Source organism: Azolla caroliniana, unplaced genomic scaffold (genome assembly GCF_043228905.1).
Source record: "Azolla caroliniana isolate FFs.n. ecotype wild unplaced genomic scaffold, voAzoCaro1.0.p SCAF_2, whole genome shotgun sequence".
Taxonomy (NCBI): domain Eukaryota; kingdom Viridiplantae; phylum Streptophyta; class Polypodiopsida; order Salviniales; family Salviniaceae; genus Azolla; species Azolla caroliniana.
The window spans coordinates 7,791,211-7,812,240 of NW_028230437.1; positions in this window are offsets into that span (position 1 = coordinate 7,791,211).

Sequence of the window (21,030 nt, forward strand, 5' to 3'; positions counted from 1 at the left end):
GATCTAGGAAAGCTCCTAGAACCTTATTGTTACCTTGAGGCCTTATATACAAGGCCATGTAAGTCTAAGGGAGCCATTGCCCTCCCCAATTGTTGTTGGGGTGGGGGGTGAAGCCTAGAATGGCTTTAACCCCCTCCCAAGGGGGTTACGATAGAGAGAGAGAAGGAGAGAGTGAAAATAAGAATGACACCAAAATAAGAGGGAAAAAGTTATTCATTACATACCCCATAGGGGGTTTATATAATACATCCAATGTAATGGTTACATGACCGTTATAAACTCATCCTCACACACTCATTTACTTTACACATACACATCAACCACATCATTACACATACCCTTATGCTTCCCCGTATATTCTTACGGGTAACACATGGCACGCCTGTGGGACAATGCATTGCACGATGAACCCACTCTCCATGGCAACTCTTCTCGACTGGAACTCCATCGGTCATCTCAACGGTCGGAAATCCCTTGACTGGAGCACTGCTCTACGATCGATAACTTCGATCGGAGATTTGCTTGACTCGAACCTTCTCGTTCGGTCAGCACAAGTCACGAATGGATCATACACCAATCAACTAGTTCATTGTGGCATGGGTCGTGAAATCGTGTTGTGCATTTGTGTATTCTTTCTTTCATCATGTGAAGTGAGTTTTATATTTTTTACCCTTTGGTCTTTAAAATTGTGCCCTCAAGTTTTTATTTTTTTAATTTTTTAATTTTTCTTTTATACCCTTGAATTTTCGAAATTTTCTCTTGTACCCTTCAGTTTTTGAAATTTGGTCTCATGCCCTCGAGCTTTTGAAATTCCGTCATCTACCCTTGAACTTCTGAAATTCGGTTTGATGCCCTCCAATTATTGAAATTACCTAGAATGCCCTCCAATTATTGTCACTTTCTTCTTATTCTTCACTTTTATTTGCTTTGTCTTCTTCTACTTCTTTCTCTTCTTCCTTTCTGTTTTCTTCTCTGTCTGTGTCTTCTTCTTGCGTTCTTCTCCTTCCTTTCTTCCATTTCTTCTTCGCCTTCATCCGTTTCTCCTTCTTTAGCCATGACAAGAGCTTGGTGGAGCTCTCTCTCTACTCTATCTTGGTTTGTGTCTATGTCTGTCTAAGTCGTTTTTGTTCGTCAGCCGTCGGTCGTGTGATGTTTAGAGCATGGAGATACGACACAAACAGAATGATATAGGGGCAAAGCCCTCGGGTCTCTTTCTTCCTTCTTTCTCCTTTCTACCTTCTTTTTCCTCCTTTCTTCTTTCTTTCTGTTATTGTTGTTTCTTCCTCCTCCTTTTCTCTTCTCTTGGCGTAGCGTATGTCTCTAACTGTTTTCTGTGTTTCTCTGCGTCTGATGCAGCTTCCTCTTCAATCTCCTCTCCTCATGTTCAGCTCGTCGTCAATGGTTGCCGTCGAACCTTCTGTCCGGTAGGCCTTGTCTGTCTCCTTGCTGGCATCCACCTGTCTGACTGGTTATCAGATGTCGATTCGGCCCCTGTTGTTTGGCGGCCAACCCTATTTGGGTGGTTGTCCGACTGGTCGTCTCTCTGTTCGGCCGTGTCTTTCCGGCCACATGCCGTGCTTCAGCTATTGATCGTTTCTGTTATGCCGCCAACTGTAGGACCGTCTTTCCACCAACAGTCGTTGTCCCAATCCGACTGTTCGGTTTGCATGTCCAATGGCTATCGATCCACGCCATTCGCCATCCACCATACCACCGCTATCTCTGTCTGTAGGCTCATCCAATTTGACAATCCTTTGCAACTTCGTGCCTCCTTCCTCTGTTGAAATTCACAGATCATGTCATTCTCCTTCACTGCAAGTATTCTTAGGATGCCTCCTTTCCCGCACTTACACATATTCACTTCTTTTAAATGTTCGAATGCAGTATAAATTTCTACATGATTTCCTTTGATGACAATATAGCAAGAACGACAGAACTTATGGCAAAGGGAATTGACATCAAAGTGGGATGGGCACCCATCTTTCGTAGGATACTCCACAGTTCGTCCTGTCCGCAAAAGCAAACGATATAGCTTCCCCTTAGCAAGGGGACGGACTGTCTCCTGAAGTAGACCAATAGGGTTAAGGAGAAGATGTGAATAGATACAATAAGAAGAAATGATGAAGTCCTATTGAACTGATAACATTATCCCTTATGTAGATAAATATGGTGCAGAAAACATCGTCGGGACGACAGATATAGAGAATAAACGTTACACTCTCAGACAAGGAAGGAGGAGAAACAACGAAAATAGGTAAGAAGAACAGAACAAATTCTAGATGATTGGGGCCTAGAAAACAATAATATGGAGAGCCAGTGGGAGAGGAACAAAAGGCAAGCTTGATGGTCACAGGCTATGGAGGCTCTTAAAGAAAGAAGGAGATGGAAAAGATGAAGAAGAAAAACTGAGGGTAGACCGCTAGATAATCAGAGAGGCTAAGTGCTACTATGGCTATGGGAGTAGATGAAACAATATTAAGATCACCATAGCAGGCTGCCTCTTCACACAAACAGTCCAAGCACAACCCATCCTTGCTATAACAGGGAGAGATATACAGAGACACCGAGAGCGAGAGAAAGATTACTGATGGAGAGGGAAAGTGAGGAATAGACTTCCTCTCAAAGGAGGGTCGGGAAAGATTACTGATGGAGAGGGAAAGTGAGGAATAGACTTCCTCTCAAAGGAGGGTCAGCCTTTCAAGCATGCCAAAAGTGTTGTTGGGGTGGGGGGTGAAGCCATTCTGGAGAGGGAAAGTGAGGAATAGACTTCCTCTCAAAGGAGGGTCGGCCTTTCAAGCGTGCCAAAAGTGTTCTTGGGGTGGGGGGTGAAGCCTAGAATGGCTTCACCCCCCTCCCAAGGGGGTTACGATAGAGAGAGAGAAGGAGAGAGAGAAAATAAGAATGACACCAAAATAAGAGGGAAAAAGTTATTCATTACATACCCCATAGGGGGTTTATATAATACATCCAATGTAACGGCTACATGACCGTTATAAATAAGACCATTTCACATTCTTGTACACATGCACATAATTGTGCATGTGTCCATACACATACTCATCCTCACACACTCATTTACTTTACACATACACATCAACCACATCATTACACATACCCTTATGCTTCCCCGTATATTCTTACGGGTAACACAAGTAAAGGCCTCGGAAAGGGCATCTAAAGTACAATCAAGACCACCAAAGAAGAAGACCACTAAAATGTCGGACTCCGACTCATCAAGCTCAAACGAAGATGAGGACACTAAGGGGACGCTAGGAGCTGAGCTGGCATCGGGTGTGTTGTCATCGGAGCAGAATAAGATACGGAGAGAGTTAATGCAGCGGAAACTGGTCAGGAAAGGGCAAGTGTTTAATTTTCCTATAACACACATCCATCGGCCCCCTATTGATGAAAAAAATAGGACGAAGACCACTTGAGATTAGAGAGCCACACCGAATGCATGTTCAGAAACTCAAGAAAAAAATGAAAATAAATCCACATGCTACCGTTGTGCCTTTTATTGTTGTGGTGGATCCTGAAGAATGTGAAACCATTGAAGATTTTGATATAAGAAAGCATGATCAATATAATTACTTTGTCATTGTTGGATCGCATTCGGCGGAGGCATGTCGGCAACTTGTACAAGAACATCCAACAATTTTCTTCTTCAAGTATGCCGAGTGCAAAATTTACGTGGGTCTCACAACTGAAGAGGCAAAGCTGTTGGCATGGGACCACAATAATGATAATGACTATAGGCAGAAAATGTCGTCGATTGAGTGTATAAGGTTCTTCCACCATGAGTATTTGGATGTCAAACAAAAGTTTGGTGTGAAGCTACATCCTAGCCTACGACGACAATGCTTGCATGAAGTCGGCATTGTGGTAGATGATAATGTTAAGTCCGATGGTCTTCGAAAATATGAGTCTTGGTTTCAACTAGCCTTTAGAGATGGAGAAGTATGGGACTTACAAGATCAAATCTTCTCAATGTGGGAGAATAAGGAGGTCAAGGGTCAACGACAAAAGAAATGTAAGGTAGACCCTCAACTAGAATTGAAGTCACAAGCGGCCAAGAAAATTGATTTGACAATTGAAGAAACGGCTGACGACATGACGTTGTCTCTGTGGAGAGTGATGTAAGGTATTAAGGACGAGCAGCTTCTTGTGTCTGTTTTGTCAAGACTTGTGGCCAAAGATTTAAGCCTTGAAGAAATGGTCATTAAGTTCAATAAGTAAGTCTTTCAAATAGTGATATTGAAGTCAATATGGTGCAATTGAAAGTTCTAATCTTGTTTTCTAATTTCATAGTCATAAGGTGTACATGAAGATCCAAGAAGTTATGATGAAACAAATTGGATGTATAATTTGGGAACAAGTGATCGAGGATTATCCTCTAACGTCTTCATATAAGGCGTTATCAGAATATTTTATTGCATTCAAGGATTGGGTTAGTATTGGTGGTTTTTCATTAAGCTTTCATCATATGTAGAGCTTGTATAATAAAACTTGATGTCCTATTGCTTCTATCAGAAACCGTGTCGTGGCAAGAAACAAGAAGAAGTTAAGGATATACATGATTTCCCGACATCCTTCCTTGCACATCTCGAGAGAGCCAGAAAAGAAAAGGATCGTCGCTTAGTCAAGGTGTACGAAATGGAGGAAGATGGCTCCTTCAAAAAATTTAGCCACAAAAAAGATATTACGAGAGATCTTTACTACAATGTGGTTTGCGGCAATGTCGTTGACATGATCCAAAAAGTGCCAAAGGACTATACGCTAATGATTGCGGATATTCCTTACAGATTTCGAATGGCAAGGTCATCATATGACGATGAACCATTTAGGTTTAAACAGTTGGAGAAGATGGTCAAGGTATTTGTTCAGTTAACGACTGCATCCTTGTGGAGAATAGTTGTCTTTCATAGTTTGGACCAAGGGTACTCGGTAGCTCAAGCTTTGAGATCTCGTTGCCATGGCATTGAGAACCTTGCCTGGTAAGGATTATTTATAGGTCTCATTCACTATATTGCCTTTCTTAAGATTGTTCAATCTATTCTTAACTCGATGTAATATTTGTTATAGGATAAAAACCAATGTAAATAGAGGGCCAACCTTTCGGTTCGTTAATGCCATTGAATACATCACGGTTGGCTTTGATGAAATTAAGAAACAAAGAATCAAGGAGCATTCTAATGAAGTGGGAGGTTCAAATCTGCTGGTATATCCAACAGTGACACGGAAATTGCGACATGTCACCATGACAGAACAAGGACTTGTCAACCCATACCAAAAACCTCAACGACTTATGATGCGCTTGATCGAGATGTTTTCGGTCGAAGGAGACTGGATATTAGACCTTTTTTCTAGCACAGGTATTCCTCGAACTAGGGTAACGATCTTGAGATAACCAATACCGAATCTTTTTTGTTTGAGAACTAATTCTTCTTGTTACTTTCTTCACAAGAACGACGTCTACATGTGCATTGAAGCTCTTTAGAAACACAGTTGCATTGGAGAAGGACGAGGAGCAGGTTATATTTATAAACATGAGGATTAAGGCTTTGTGGGAGTGCCCAGACCAGGACGAGGAGGTCGGTGCAAAGAACCTTGCTGATACTGAAAAGTTTCAACATGTTTCACGAGAGTCTATTCCTCCGTTAGCCAGGGAACTGGGGGAGCTAATAGAGCTTGATGATGAGCTTATAGAAAATATTTTGTTGGCTCGGCTAACAGGGGAAGCCAATGCACGTATAGCCGAAGAGACTTCTATACAGGATGATGAAGAAAATGACATTGACGATTTGATTGCTATGTAATAGAATCTTTTAAAAATGCGAAATGTAATGTTTGGATTTCACATTATTAATACAGCTTTTGGGTTTTACTTGGTGGACTCTATTCTTTATAATTTTCTATATGTTTTAATTTTATTTTTATATACTTGGTTAGTGTAGAAAGTAGCGTGCGGAAGCAAGTATGAAGACAGAACAGAAGGAAGAACAATCAGGTTTAATGGAGAGCTTGAGCTTACGCAGTATACGCGGGAGAGACAGAGAGAGTGAGAGAGAGAAAACACAAGAACTATATTCAACAAAAACTCAATTCACTACTCTATATACAAATGTGTGTTCAATGAACACTTTTATACAAGTCCTCGAAGGACTGACCGAAGTACTGATCGTACTTCAATGCTCTTTAAGAGCTTCTACACTAACTCCAAAATATATTCCTCACGGAATATCTTTCCTAACGGCCTCCCGGTTTACGCACTCGGCCTAACCAATCGGTCCCAACCGATCCAGTCCTCGGCTTCTTCAGCCAATCCGGTCGATGTTGAGCTTGTCTCTCAATACTCCCCCTCAAGCTCAACTCGAGGCTCTTCGGGATCCTCGGCCTCACAACTCCGGTTCCTCCTGGCTTCACGCCTCGCTCGCGCTCCTCGACCTGTTCGACTCCGCGTGCTTCGACCCTTCCGGTCGGCTTGTCTGCTCATGTGGCCCTTATCAACTCTTCTGCTGTTGCGTTGTTGATGCTTCTCCTGTTGCCTTTTCTTCCGCTTGGGCCTCGGTTGATTCAGCGTATCTGAATCAAACATCCAAACCGACTCGGCTACCTCCGATCGGTTTTCGCTCTCGTCCGAGTTGGCTGTCTCCAACTCGTCTTTGGTCTTCTCGCCCTCGATGGCGTCATCTCCCCCATGCGTGGTTGGCTTTGGCTCTCTCCTTCGGTTGCTCCCCTTCTGTCCTCTTCCGGACTTTTCCGCGGGTCTGCCCTTGGCTTCTTCAGCCGATCTGAAGTCGAACTCGACAACCGAGTCAACAGCCGAGTCAACCGACTCGGTGTCGCAGCCTCTGCTTATTTCCTACTGCTTTGCTTGGTCGTTTGGGATTGTTCTCCTCCTCAAGTTTGGCACGTCGAGGTGACGCAATCCGAGCGCACCGGAGAACTGCCGCAACTTGTCCAGACCAAGGGGCTTAGTGAAGATGTCGGTAGTTTGCTGATCCGTTGGAACGTACTGAAGTTCGACTTCATCGGAAAGGACACGCTCACAGAAGAAATGGTAGTGCACCTCAATGTGCTTGGTCCGTGCGTGGAAAACGGGGTTTTTCGCGAGCTGGATGCTGCTAAGGTTGTCGCAGTAGATTGTCGTTGGATCGGACACCTCCACCTGCAGATCCTTAAGTAGCCGCTTCAACCATATGGCTTCGCATGTCGCGACAGCCGCTCCTCATTACTCAGCTTCGGTGCTCGACAGTGCAACTGTCGGCTGCTTCTTACTGCTCCAGGCAATCGTGGCACTCCCGAGGGAGAACGCGTATCCAGACGTGAATCGGCGATCGGCGGCGTTGCCAGCCCAATCAGCATCGGTGTAGCCGACTAACTGCGCGACTGCACCGGTCCGATATAGCAGTCCCCGGTCCTTAGTGCCGTTGACATACCAAAGTATGCGTCGCGCACATTGAAGGTGCTCCTCGGTAGGTCGCACCATGAACTGACTGATCACCCCGACCGGATAACTGAGGTCGGGTCGGGTGATGGTCAAGTATATGAGGCTTCCAACAATTTGTCGGAACCTCGTCGAGTCGCATACCTTTCCCGTATTGGGACGAAGCTTGACGGTTCTGTCCAGAGGAGTCGAGACGGACTTACAATCGGCCATCCCGAATTTGAAGAGCATACCCAACACGTAATGACGTTGGCTGATCAATGTGCCTTCGGGGGTACGGATCACTTCGATCCCGAGGAAGTAATGAAGGTCCCCTAGATCCTTCATGTCGAACGATGCCGCAAGCTGAAGCTTCACGCGGTCGATTTCACCTAGGTCGGTGCCGGTGATGACCAAGTCATCAACATACAGTAAAATACTAACTGGTCCGAGTCGACCTTTCCGGATGAACAGGGAAGAGTCCGATTTTGTCGTGACGAAGCCCATCCGACGCAGTTGTTGCGTGATCTTCGCGTTCCAGGCACGCGGGGCTTGCTTCAGTCGGTAAAGGGACTTCTTCAGTCGGCATACTGCCGAGGAGTTCGTTCCGGAGTGAAATCCGGGGGGCTGTACCATGTACACCTGTTCCTAAAGGTCACCTTGCAGGAACGCATTCTTTACATCCATCTGATGTAAGTGCCACCCCTTCGCCGTAGCTACTGCGAGCAAAACACGGACGGTCGTCATTTTCGCGACCGGCGCAAACGTCTCATCGTAGTCGATGTCGTGTTTCTGCGCGTAGCCCTTTGCCACTAGGCGAGCCTTGTACCGGTTAACGGAGCCATCGGTGTTGTACTTGACCTTGTACAGCCACCTACACCCGATCAGTTTTACTCCTCTTGGTGCGTCAACCAGGTCCCAGGTCTCGTTCTCCGCCAATGCGTGCATCTCTTCCTCCATCGCGGCATGCCAATTCGCGTCTTTAGCCGCTTCTGCGTAGCTCTTTGGCTCACGCACTTCCGCTACACGGGTCATGTACGCATAATGATGCGCCATGTACTCATTGTATCCGAACCGCAAAACAGGATTCTTTTGGCGGGTAGATCAGCGTAATCTCACATTAGCCGATGTCGAGGCCTTCTCGGTCGACGCGGACTTCACCTTTAAAGACCCGTCACCAGTTCCCTCGGAGTCGGACTCGCGTCGGTCTGACTCGTTCCTATCCGTGCCGGAATCCGACACCTTCTTCTTCCCTTTCTCTTTGCGCGTAAGCCGTCTCCTCGGCTTCTTGCGCGGGGAATGCACGGCCGAGTCTCCACTACTCGCCGGCTCTTCATCGGACTGGTCGTACCGACTCAGTCATCCAATCAGTCCACTTAAACGGAGCAAAATCGGACTCTCTTTGTGGGTCTCAATTTCGGGCTCATCCGAAGGCATCTCGGCCTCGCTGACCTCATCGTCAGAGCTCGGATTGGAGTCGGTGTTCGGAGTCGGGGGCTGGTACCAGGACGCGGACTCGTCAAACACAACGTCGCGGCTAACACGCGCTTGTTTGGTGCGAGTGTTATAACACTTATAACCCTTCTGCTCGTCCGAGTAACTGACCAAGATGAATTTCTCGGCCTTTGCGTCCAGCTTCCTCCTTTTCTCCTTTGGTATATGCACATACGCAATGCTACCGAACACCCTCAAGTGTCGCAAGTTCGGCTTCGTTCCGAAATATAGCTCGTGCGCCGACACTTTGTCTCCGATCCGGTTCTGGATGTATACCGCGGTCCTTACTACCTCGGCCCAGTAGAACTTGGGCAAGCTCTTCTCCTCCAGCATTGCCCGTGCCGCTTCCACAACTGACCGATTCTTTCTCTCGGCCACACCGTTCTGCTCCGGCGTGTATCTACAACTGAATTCGCGGCGAATTCCCATTTGTTGTAGGTAACCGTTGAATTGACTGGAAAAGTACTCTTTCCCGCCATCCGACCGCAGGCACTTGATCTTTCGTCCCGTTTCGGTTTCCACGAACCCTTTGAGGTCCCGGAAATAGTCGAAGACTTCACTCTTCCTCTCAATGAGGTAGATCCACGTGTGCCGTGTGTGGTCGTCGATGAAGGAGACGAAATATCGGCTCCCGCCAAGACTAACATTTTGTGCCGGCCCCCACACATCGGAGTGTATAAGGTCGAGTTTGTTCCGGCTCCGGTTTTGCTCGTTGGGGAAAGGAAGTCGGTATTGCTTCCTGAGCTGGCAGGCTTCACAAATTTGTGCCTTTCGGCCACTAAACTTGGGCAATCTGAACACTACCTGTTTCGATTGCAGATCTTGAAGCCGCTGGTAGTTGACCTGGCCTATCCGCTTGTGCCACAAGTCGATGTCCGACTCAGCTTTTTGTCCCACGACGGGAAGTCTCTGTATGTCGATTCGGGTACCGCGTCATTAGCTCCTTCGACATAACTCCAGTAGCCGTGCTCGACCAGGTACTGGTGCATCTTGTAGGATCAAGACGCGTAGTTGGTTCTGTCGAGCTTCTCTGTTGGAAGCGAGCTCGCCATGCCTCTATCCATTGTTCTTCTTGTTCTTCTTCGTCAAGCTGTGTCGGCTGCAGAGAGGTTCTCAACCCTCGTGCTCTGATACCATGTAGAAAGTAGCGTGAGGAAGCAAGTATGAAGATAGAACAGAAGGAAGAACAATCAGGTTTAATGGAGAGCTTGAGCTTACGCAGTATACGCGGGAGAGACAGAGAGAGTGAGAGAGAGAAAACACAAGAACTATATTCAACAAAAACTCGATTCACTACTCTATATACAAATGTGTGTTCAATGAACACTTTTATACAAGTCCTCGAAGGACTGACCGAAGTACTGACCGTACTTCAATGGTCTTTAAGAGCTCCTACACTAACTCCCAAATATATTCCTCACGGAATATCTTTCCTAACGGCCTCCCGGTTTACGCCCTCGGCCTAACCGATCGGTCCCAACCAATCCGGTCCTCAGCTTCTCTAGCCGATCCGGCCGATGTTGAGCTTGTCTCTCAACAGTTAGTAGACTTATGACATTGGTTTCACCACGTGCATTGTTGACTACCAAATTTATGGAGAAATATGAATTAGTTAAAATTCAAGTTGATTTTGGTCAAAGTTTACCTTAACATAACATGGTCGTAGAATTGTTGCCATGATTGTCCATGTTGTTATTATGGATCTTTGTCTTCTATTGTTAAAACTATTATGTTTCTCTTCCATTGTTGCTTAGATTGCGTAGTGTGTTGATAATGGTTCTACTAGCGTTATCCGCATGTTTTTATACGCTTGTAGTTCCACTAGCGTTATCATTCGAAGTTTGATCCCATGTGAATCACCTAAGCAATAGATTAGATCAATTTTAAATACAATTTTAAATACATTGTCCACAATTATATACATATGGTTTGATCGCATACGAACAAAATGTGGAATAGATTAGATCAACTTTAAATACAAGTATTAAATACTTTAATAAGTTAGTTATTCCAATCACATTATCCTAAAGTGCACTATCCTACATTGTCCACAATTATATACATGCAAGTATGGGTCAAAGTATAAATTATAACTCATTTTATTAGTATGGTTACAAGTACACCTCATATTTTTGTAAAACTTACCAAATTAATATAAGTCTTTAACTTAGTGTTTCCCATGTCGCACATTAGTGACATATTGAGTCCTTGTTGAACTTTATTATGCCTACATTAACTTATCAACATGTCCAAACTTGCATGATTTCTAATGATCTCCACTCGTAGACCTATCATGTATTTTAATATTTGCAAATTCTAATCAAGTTGTGGAACATGTGATACTAGTGTATCCAATTTTTGTAGAGAGGGTATATTTGGATAGTTTCAAGAAGATTCTACAAGTGGAATGCACAATCCTTCCACTTGTGAATGCGAATGTGTTGGAAAGAAGACCCGAAAAAAGGGGATATGTAAGAAGATAAAAGGAAGAGGAGGAAAGGAGGAGACGGAAGGAGGAAAATCGGTTCAAATTCTAATCAAGTTGTGGAACATGTGATACTAGTGTATCCAATTTTTGTAGAGAGGGTATATTTGGATAGTTTCAAGAAGATTCTACAAGTGGAATGCACAATCCTTCCACTTGTGAATGCGAACGTGTTGGAAAGAAGACCCGAAAAAAGGGGATATGTAAGAAGATAAAAGGAAGAGGAGGAAAGGAGGAGACGAAAGGAGGAAAATTGGTTCAAACTGTTAGGAATAGTACTGAGACCGAGAAGAAATTAGTACTAAGAGAGGAATATTAGTACTAAGAGGAATAGAGGGTGTAGAACACTTGGGAGAAGGAGAGAGAGAGAGAGTCAGAGTCAGAGATCAAGGGAGAGAAAATGATGATAACAACGATATATTATATGAGAAAAATTTACAAGGCTAGGAGGCTTAAGATTGGCGTTGAACCGATTTGGTTCGAGATAATGCCTTGTGCTTCCTTTTATAGTATTCTCAAGAGTAGTCTTGAAACTTCTAGAATGTTCCAAAGAAATCTAGAATATACATTAATTTTCTATAGTAAAACTTAAATAAAAATAATATCCTACGTATTACAATAGATAGTGTAATGGTCAAGAGCTCGACCATGTAACATAAGGTCATGGGTTCGAGTCTTGCCGTATCATGACACATGATGCCTCTGAGGACGACGAAGGCCCATGCGGGCCAATTAGTTAAGAAGGGTGCTCCTTGGAGCGAAGCAACGTTACTAGAGGATACGGACAAGGAGCACCAACGTTACTAGAGGATATGGAGGACACTGAACCAAAGAGAGCCAACATGGGTGTTGGGGAGATAGTGTACCTTACTAAAGGGGTACATAGAGCCGAATGGAACGAGATGTGTGCAATATGGTTGCATAAGAACCGAGTAACGAGCACGATCGCGACGGGGACTCGGAAAGAGATGGCTGCAAAGAGATAGTGTACCTTACTGAAGGGGTACATGGAGCCGAATGGAACGAGATGTGTGCAATATGGTTGCATAAGGACCGAGTAACGAGCACGATCGCGACGGGGACTCAGAAAGAGATGGCTGCAAAGAGATATTGTACCTTACTGAAGGGGTACATGGAGCCGAATGGAACGAGATGTGTGCAATATGGTTGCATAAGGACGGAGTAACGAGCACGAAGGAGAACGATGGCGACGGGGAGCCGAAAGAAGGAGAGCCAACATGGGTGTTGGGGAGATAGTGTGCCTTACTGAAGGGGTACACAGAGCCGAATGGAACGAGATGTGTGTAATATGGTTGCATAAGGACGGAGTAACGAGCACGAAGGAGAACGATGGAGATGGGGAGCCGGAAGAAGTTTGGTGCTAGGCAGTGCCGAACCAAGGGAGCTGTCGGATTGAAACGAGCACAGACCAGGTGCATAAGGAACGGCTCCAACAAGTAGTCGAAGTGGTCGGGGGTCTGGACAAATGACAAGCATGGAGAATGAAGGAAAGTCGGGTCAAGTCGGAAACAACATTCAGGATGTTTGCTTAGACCAACCTGAAAGCATACGAGTGCTAACACCGGATCAGGTGGAGACGGAGGATCGAGGATGAGCACAAGTGAGCATGGTGGATCGGATGGAGCTGGTGGTTCAGGTGGAGAGGCCGGACGAGCTCAAAATGGGGAGTCGAGGACAACGACAAGGTTAGCGCGGTGGTCGGCAGTTCGGGACTGGAAGAGGCTAACACAACAGTCTAGTGCCAGATTAGCGGACGACCCAGTGGATCATCGTCACCGGAAATCTCTCATCTTCTTTCCTTTCTTGGCACATTGCAATAGATGTGCGGTTTGGTGGGGGTGGATGTCATGAAGATTTCCGGCAATTGTGAGAAAAAGTGCATTGTCTGCACTTGTACATTTGAAAAGTGGCATTGTGTGCACCGTCACTAGAAGAGGGAAAAGTAGATCAGGCTAATTTGGCTAAATTGGCAAAGTGCATTGTGTGCACTTGATCACCGAAACAGGGAAAATTGAAGGGTGAAGAGGGTGCTAGTACAGTTAATAAGTGTCATAAGTGCACTTACATACATTGTGGACTGCGAAGGTGAGGGCATTAAATGTACTTCTCCCATCACCACTCTGAAAATCATAGCAAGATAGATCCTCTAAAAAAGAGCAATATTTGTTCCACATTGTAACGTCCTTCCCTCCTTGTACAATAAAAGGAGGAAGGGGTCTCTTGTAAAAGGGTTCCCTGTTTTTGTTTTGTTCACCGTCTTGGTTTGGGGTTCCCTTTTGGGTTAGGTCTTCGTGTTTGTTTAGGGTTTAGGGTGCCCTCCAAATGTTCTGGTGCAGCTCTGTCTCTTGTGCAAGACCCCACTCGATGCGATGAGCCCGAGAGCTCCCCGACTAGGGGCTTGGCTGTAGACAATTGCTACATCTATTATGTTTGGACCGGCTCAAAGTCAACATTGTAATTTGTTGCCATATATATGAATTTGTGGATATATATATGCTACATCCGGTGCAGCCGGTTCCAGAGAAAGTCGACCTCTCGGTATCCATCTCTTCTTGGTTTGTGATCTCGGTGGTCTCGCCCGATCTGACACGCAAGTGCGGTTTTCCGCGACATCGTCTTGTCTGTCCATTGGATTGAGTATGATCCATGGAGCTCAAGCTCAATGTAGTTACTAACTTCTTTAACACTTGTGTCCAAAAGTCACTAGTAAACTTTAGATCTCGATCACTCACGATATCCATCGGTTACCAGTAAAACCAAATTAACTTATCAACGAATTGGTAAGCCAGTTCAAGAGCTGTTACCGTGGTTTTAGTAGCAATAAATTTGGCCATTTTAGTTAGTATATCAACCACAACCTAGATGGCATCATGGCCTTTTTGGGTGCAAGGAAGACTAATAATAAAATCCATGGATATACTTTCCCATGTATTTTTAGGATTTTCCAGGGGATGTAAAAGCCCAACGTCTTTAAGTCGGTCAGCTTTGTTAACTTGACACTGGTGACACTTAGACACATAGCTATGTATTTCAGGACACATCTTAGGCCAATATAATTGAGTGGAGATGAGAACAAGTGTGTAATGTATTCTAGGGTGCCCTGCTGAGGGGGCATCATGGCATTGAAAAAGAATTCTCTTTTTTATCTCAGGTAAATCTGGACACAAACCTTCCCATTACCATAGACCTAATCGTTCGGAATGTGGAAGGAGTCCTTCAAGGTTGTGGTGATGTCTATTCTAGACTCAACTCTCGCCTAGTATTTTCCAAAATAACTATCATTAGGATACTTTCCTCAAAGGTTATCATAAAGATTTGAAGTTAAGCATGTTAACTTCACAGATGTGACTCAGTGCATCAACGAAAATGATTATGAAACCTTTACACTATCATATGGTAAAATGAAAGTCCTCGATGAGATCTGCATATCGTGCCTTACGACCCTTGAGCTCTTGTTGGTCACAAAAATATTTCAAGGCTCCTTCGTCGTAGTTACCACAAAATGATTTCCATAAAGATAATGGCACCATGGCTTTAGCGCATGGATAACTGCAAATAACTCATTTTCTTGAACGGTATACTCACATTGAGCAGAATCAAGTTTATTAATCTTAAATGTTGTTGGTTTACCATCTTAATATCGGAAAAAACCAATAGCATAATAACTTGCCTCAGTTTCAACTTGAAAAGGGTTTGAAGGATCTGGTAAAAGAAGTGAAGGAGCGTTGGACACCTGGTCCTGAAGTTCCTTAAAGGCAAGGTCTAGGGTTGCATTCCATACTACCGGTGTTGTGGTATTCCGCGAGTACGTGTAAGATCTTAGGCGGGACCGCAGGGGTCTTGGACTAGGGACTAGAGGGTGAATGGAAGCTTAGCCCGAGAGGAGAGGAGAAAGAATAGGACATAAACATAGAATGGATGGAGGCAAGATACACAAATGAGTTATATTAAGAAACACCAAAGGCTTTACAACCATGGCCGCAAAGGCCAAACAAAAACACTATATGGAACCCTAACTGGATAAGTAAAGTAAAGAAGATGATGAAGAAGAAACCCTTAGCGAAACCCTAAACCCGAAATGGTATGAAGAAGAAGAAGAATAGTAAAACCCTAGACAAAACCCTAAAACCAAAATAGAAACTCTCCACCTAAGTGGTATACTTCTCTCACTCAAAATAGGCAACCCGTTCACAAGAGACTCCTCCCTTCCTTTTAGAGCCTAGGGAGGGAGGGACATTACAATGTGGGATAAAGTCTCCCCCTTATTCTATACACCATTTTCCTACTATATATGTGCACATGTTGCACATTGCCGACTTGCCCATTCCATCCCGATTTCACACCAAAGCCGGAAATCTTCACGACATCCACCTGCACCAAACCGCACATCCACTGGTATGTGCCATGGAAGGAAAAGGTGAGATATTTCGACGATGGTGATCAACCGGGTTCTTCGCCGTCCCGGCAACCGACCGCCTTGCGGGCTCTTACCAACCCCGATCCGTCGACTTTCGGGAGCTCGCCTCCGCGGCTATCCTTGTTGACCTTGCTCGATTTCATCTTCCATTTCCAGCATGCCCATCCCTTCCATACAAACCATTGTATCCTCCCGTTTCGCCGTATCCGCCGCACGTCCCCGAACCATTGGCTCCATCCTATCTGCCATATCCGATGCTCACACCTTCTTCCCCGATTGGTCCTCCCAGACACTGTTGCCGATCCAGTCGCTCCTCCTTTGTCCGTCGCGTATGCCCTCCGATTAGGCCCCCGGTCACTTCAGTTGTACACTGGATTCCGCGCCTCGCGTATCGCGTGTGTCCCTCCTTTGGTTTGACCGTGTCCTCGTCCCGAGCACCTCGGTGTGTCGTCTCTCTCTGTTCCAGACTTGCCTTCCGTGGGCTCTCCGTTGATGTCGTCCTCCAAATACATTGTCGTGCCTTTCGGCTCTGGATCGTTGCGCGAGTCGGGTGGGAACCGCTGGGGTTTTGGACTAGGAGGAAAGAAAATTCTAAGGCAATTAAGAATATGAAATATATTGTAAGAAAGAAAGATATGAAAAACTCGTGAATTCCATGATTATATTATATTATATTAATCAACCCTTCTAAAATAATCAACAACCTCTATACATCTTTCTCTCTTCCTTATATAGTGTTGGAAGAGTCTAAGTTTATCACATGCAAGCATCATGCTTTTTCCTATCTTTAGTTTTCATGCACACTGCATGTGCATGATTAGCTTTCTATCTCATCTTTTCTTTTTAACTCGAGTGTCTATGCATGAATAACTTTTTGTACCATGCATGTCTAGAATATTTACATGGGATAAAGTTTAGTATAACTTTAAAATTCATAATACGCTAGTATAATGCTAATGCTTAACATTATTAACATGGAGGTGCAAGGTTCAAATCTTGCCCTATGCATGTAATATATAATTTTATACTTTCTTCTATTTATAAATATGTCTCTTCATCTGGTGAGAACTTCTCACCGGCTTCTTCATTCGGCTCTTGCCGGTTCTACTTCATCCGGTTCTTACTGGGTACTCCATATCCTATCCGGAGAAACCAAAAATGTAAATTTTCACGTAGTGTGCAAATTACACTACGACACTCGCCCCCTCCGAAACCGCACATCCTCCGGTATGTGCCGAAGTCCCCGATGCTTGCTATTCACCTTCATCCGAAGCTTCCTCCAATTCTCCCCTTAAGTCGACTATGAGTTGTAATCCACTTTCCTCGCTTTCCGCATCACCGCGATCTTCGTCCGATTGCTCCTTCTTGTCGGTCTTGTCTAGCATCGCATAGGATTCTTCTTCAGTCCACTTCTTGAAAATCTTCACCCGTTTCCCGGCTATAGGCACTCGTAGCATCGTTCCATCCAACTCGCATAGTCGGTAAGTTCCGTTGTCGAAAACTTTCCGAACCTCGTATGGCCCAAACCACCTTTTCGCGAACTTCCACATCGTTGTATGTTGATGATCCAAACTACTGTCGTAGACAATCACCCAATCTCCTTCTTCAATCTTCCGCGGTTGTAGTCGGTGCTTTGTGTCGAACCGGCTTTTGTTCTGGAATTGCGCTTCTTGTTGTCAGCGTATTGCTTCCGCTATGTCTTCCGGTCTTCCCTCTAGTTGTCGTATCCGGACCATCAGTAGTTCTTCCCGGCTCATCTATTCCTTCCACGATAGCACTGTCCATGTCGCGATTGCAGTTTCCGTTAGCATTACGAGTGCTTGTCCGGTCATGAATTCTGCCGGCATGTAACCGGTTACGGAGCTATGCGTCGTCCGATCCGCCCATAGTGCATATGGAAGCATCTGTGGCCAATCCTTCACCCTTCCATCGCATGCCTTCGCAAGTGCTTTGACAATCGGACTATGTCCTCGTTCTATCTTCCCGTTGGCTTCCGGATTGTATGTCGTTGTCAGTGTTAACCGAACTCCATGTTTAGTGAAGAATTCCTTAGCTTTATCAGAGTCGAGTTCTCCCCGATTCGCAATCACTTGTCCTACGCACCCGTACCTGCAAAACACTTCTTCCAAAAGGAATTGGCATACCGTGGAATATGTTTTCCTCCGTAGCGCCCGACCTTCTACTTGGTTTGTGAGATCTTCCTGAGCTAACACCAAGTACTTCTTTTGTCCGATCCCGGTTGGCATGGCTACAATATCGACCATCCATTTGAAGTTGATTGTTGGTGAGAATGTCGGATGTAACTCATCTCCGTGTCGAACTCCGGAGTAATTTTGACACTTCTCGTAGCTTTCCGTGAACTCCGCTATATCTTTGTACATGTTCTTCCACCAATATTTTTGTTTGATTTTCACAAAAGTTGCCCATGTTCCTCGATGTCCAGCCCAATCGGATTCGTGAAATTCGGACATTATCCGGTTTCGTTGCTCTTTCGTCCCGACTACTCGAAGTGGTATGCCATCCGGTCTTTTCGGCTCCCTCCATAGTAATCCATTTTTTAAGAAGAACATTCAGACTTGCCACTTCTTACTTCGGATCTCGGCTCTCTTCTCTTTATTGTCCGATGATTCCTCGATTTCTTGTAGCACTTTCCCAATCAGCAAGCTTTCTCCCTCGTATTCTTCTTCCCAGAATTCTCGGATTACGTTCACCCGGCATATGTGCTCCGAAGCAAAGTAGTCTTCGGAAACTTCTTCATTATCAGATTCGGTTATGTTATCTCCGAACCGCGCCCTTGATAACATATCCGCTACCGTGTTTTCTTTTCCGGAGATGTGTCGTACCTCCGGATTAAGCGACTTAACATATGCAATCCATCTTAGCATAGCCACATCCGGTATCGTGCAACACCGCATCATCCCGAGTATCAGAAGACAATCCGTTTCGATCACTACTTCGGATCCGATCAAATAATCTCGATTTGATTTGATTGCCAACACGACTCCCCATAATTCTCTTTTAACTTGTGCATATCCGCGTTGCCTTTCGTTGAGAACCTTTGCTCCGAATCGGATCAGATATCGCGAACCTTCCGGAACGGCTTGATTGATGACCCATCCGATTCCGGTTGGACTTGTGTCAACCGTTACTATGATCGGTCGGTCATAGTTCGGCTTCTTTAGTGCTTTTGCCCTCCGTAGTGATTTCTTGAGCTTCTTCACGGCTTTGGTATGCTCCAGTTTCCATTCAAACTTCTTACCCTTCCGCAACAAGTGATAGAGTGGGTCCACTATATGCGCATAGTGCGGAATCCATATGTGATAGAATGCACATGCTCCAAGAAACCTTCGAACTTCGGATTGTGACTCACATACTTCTTTCATAGCTTGAATCGCGTCGATCTTGGTTGGTGATGGTCTTCGGCCGTAGGGCCCACATAGATGTTGGACTACCAATATTTCTTCTTGCCCGAATGCCGATATCTCACCGGAAAGTGTTAGGTGCACATCTTCTAACTTTCGAAGCACTTTCTCGGAATCGCAAATATGGTCAACTACGAACTTTCAACATCCCCGATCATCCATTCATCTTTTTCTTCTACCGTGCATCCTTTCACTGGAATGTCATCTAGGAATGACATCGTTATCTCCGGAATGCAGTCTCGAAGCACCTTGTTCATCGCATTCATCATATGTGCGACCGAGTTCGTCGCGCCTTGTGGTAGCGTACACATCCGGACTAATCCTATCGGTGTCCGCATGGTAGTGATGTCTCGGCTCTTCACAACTAGTTGGAATTGGTCACATCCGAATTATAGGTCTCCGATGGAGTATATCGCGCGACTGGCAAATGCTTCCGCAAATTCGTCCACTATTGGACCGACTCCGGAGTTCCGGATCGTGACCTTGTTCACCGGTTGCAAATCTTGAATAAATCGGAGTGACCCATTCTTCTTCGGAACCGTAAACCATCGATTTGAGTATGGATCATTTGATGGCTCTAGAATCCCCATCACCACCTTCTCCTTGAGCAAGTCGATGATTTTCGGAATATGCGCCCGTGGCAGTGGAATCGGCTTTAGGTTCCACGGCACATGGTCAATCGTGAAGATCACCATCGGCTCCACTATCTTCGGGTCAGCGCATCCTATTTATTTTGATGTAAATGCAAATGCTCTCCCATGTCGCTCTAGCATCCCACGGGATCGTTCTTCTTCATTCTTTAATAGGAACCCACCTCCACCGATCCGAAGTTTCTTCCGGGTCTTATCCGTGAAGGCATGTCCGATTTCCATGGACTTCCGAAGTGTCGGATCCCCTGAGACTTCTTTCCTCTTTTGTTCGCTATCTGCGGGTAACGGTACCGCGGCCGGTTTCACTTTCTTCTCCACGGTCTTGTATTTCGTACTTACCATTGCTTCTTCTTTGTGGAGTGCATCAGGCCCCATTTTCACAATGATCTCGTACATCTCGACCAATGTATCTTCCGCGAGCTCTTCAAGTTGTTGTAGTGTACTCCCATAGAACACTTCTTTGACTATTCCCACGATTTCTTCGTCTTCTTTTATTATTGATGCCGACCGTAACTTATCCTCTACTTTTCGGTATTCTTTCTTCATTCCTCTGGTTACGGCTGTGTACGTGGATGCCCCATCCAGACCGATTCGTACTTGTTTTGCACCAAGAGGTTTCTTCCGGTGTGGGGTATCAGGGCTTCTCGGACTATCACTTCCCCACTCCGCAACAGTCCGCTCTAAAAATCCATTCTTGTTTGGACAAGAGCTCTCTCTTGTTCCTTTCATGATTTGCCGGCACTGTTAGGAATTGGACGGATTTCCCTCCGTTTTGCCTCCGAATTCGTGCAAAAGCCGCACCACTATCGAGCACCTTCGTCTCCATCCATGATGCTGTGACAAAGGGTTGCCCGAGGATCACGGAGTGTGAGACCTCGTCTTGTACGAAGAAATTTTGGTCGATCTCGACATCCCGGATCTTCACTGTCACATCTGGACAAGCCGCAGATAGATCTTCCGTTGCTTTAGTGGCCGCCCTGATCTGCCATCCATGATTGGTGTTAATAGGCCACTTCCCATTCCGGTAGAGCTCTTTGGACATCAAATTGATCCCCGATCCGTGATCAATCAATGCTAGCACGGTGTCGTTAAGAATTTCGGCTAGAGGTGGAAAC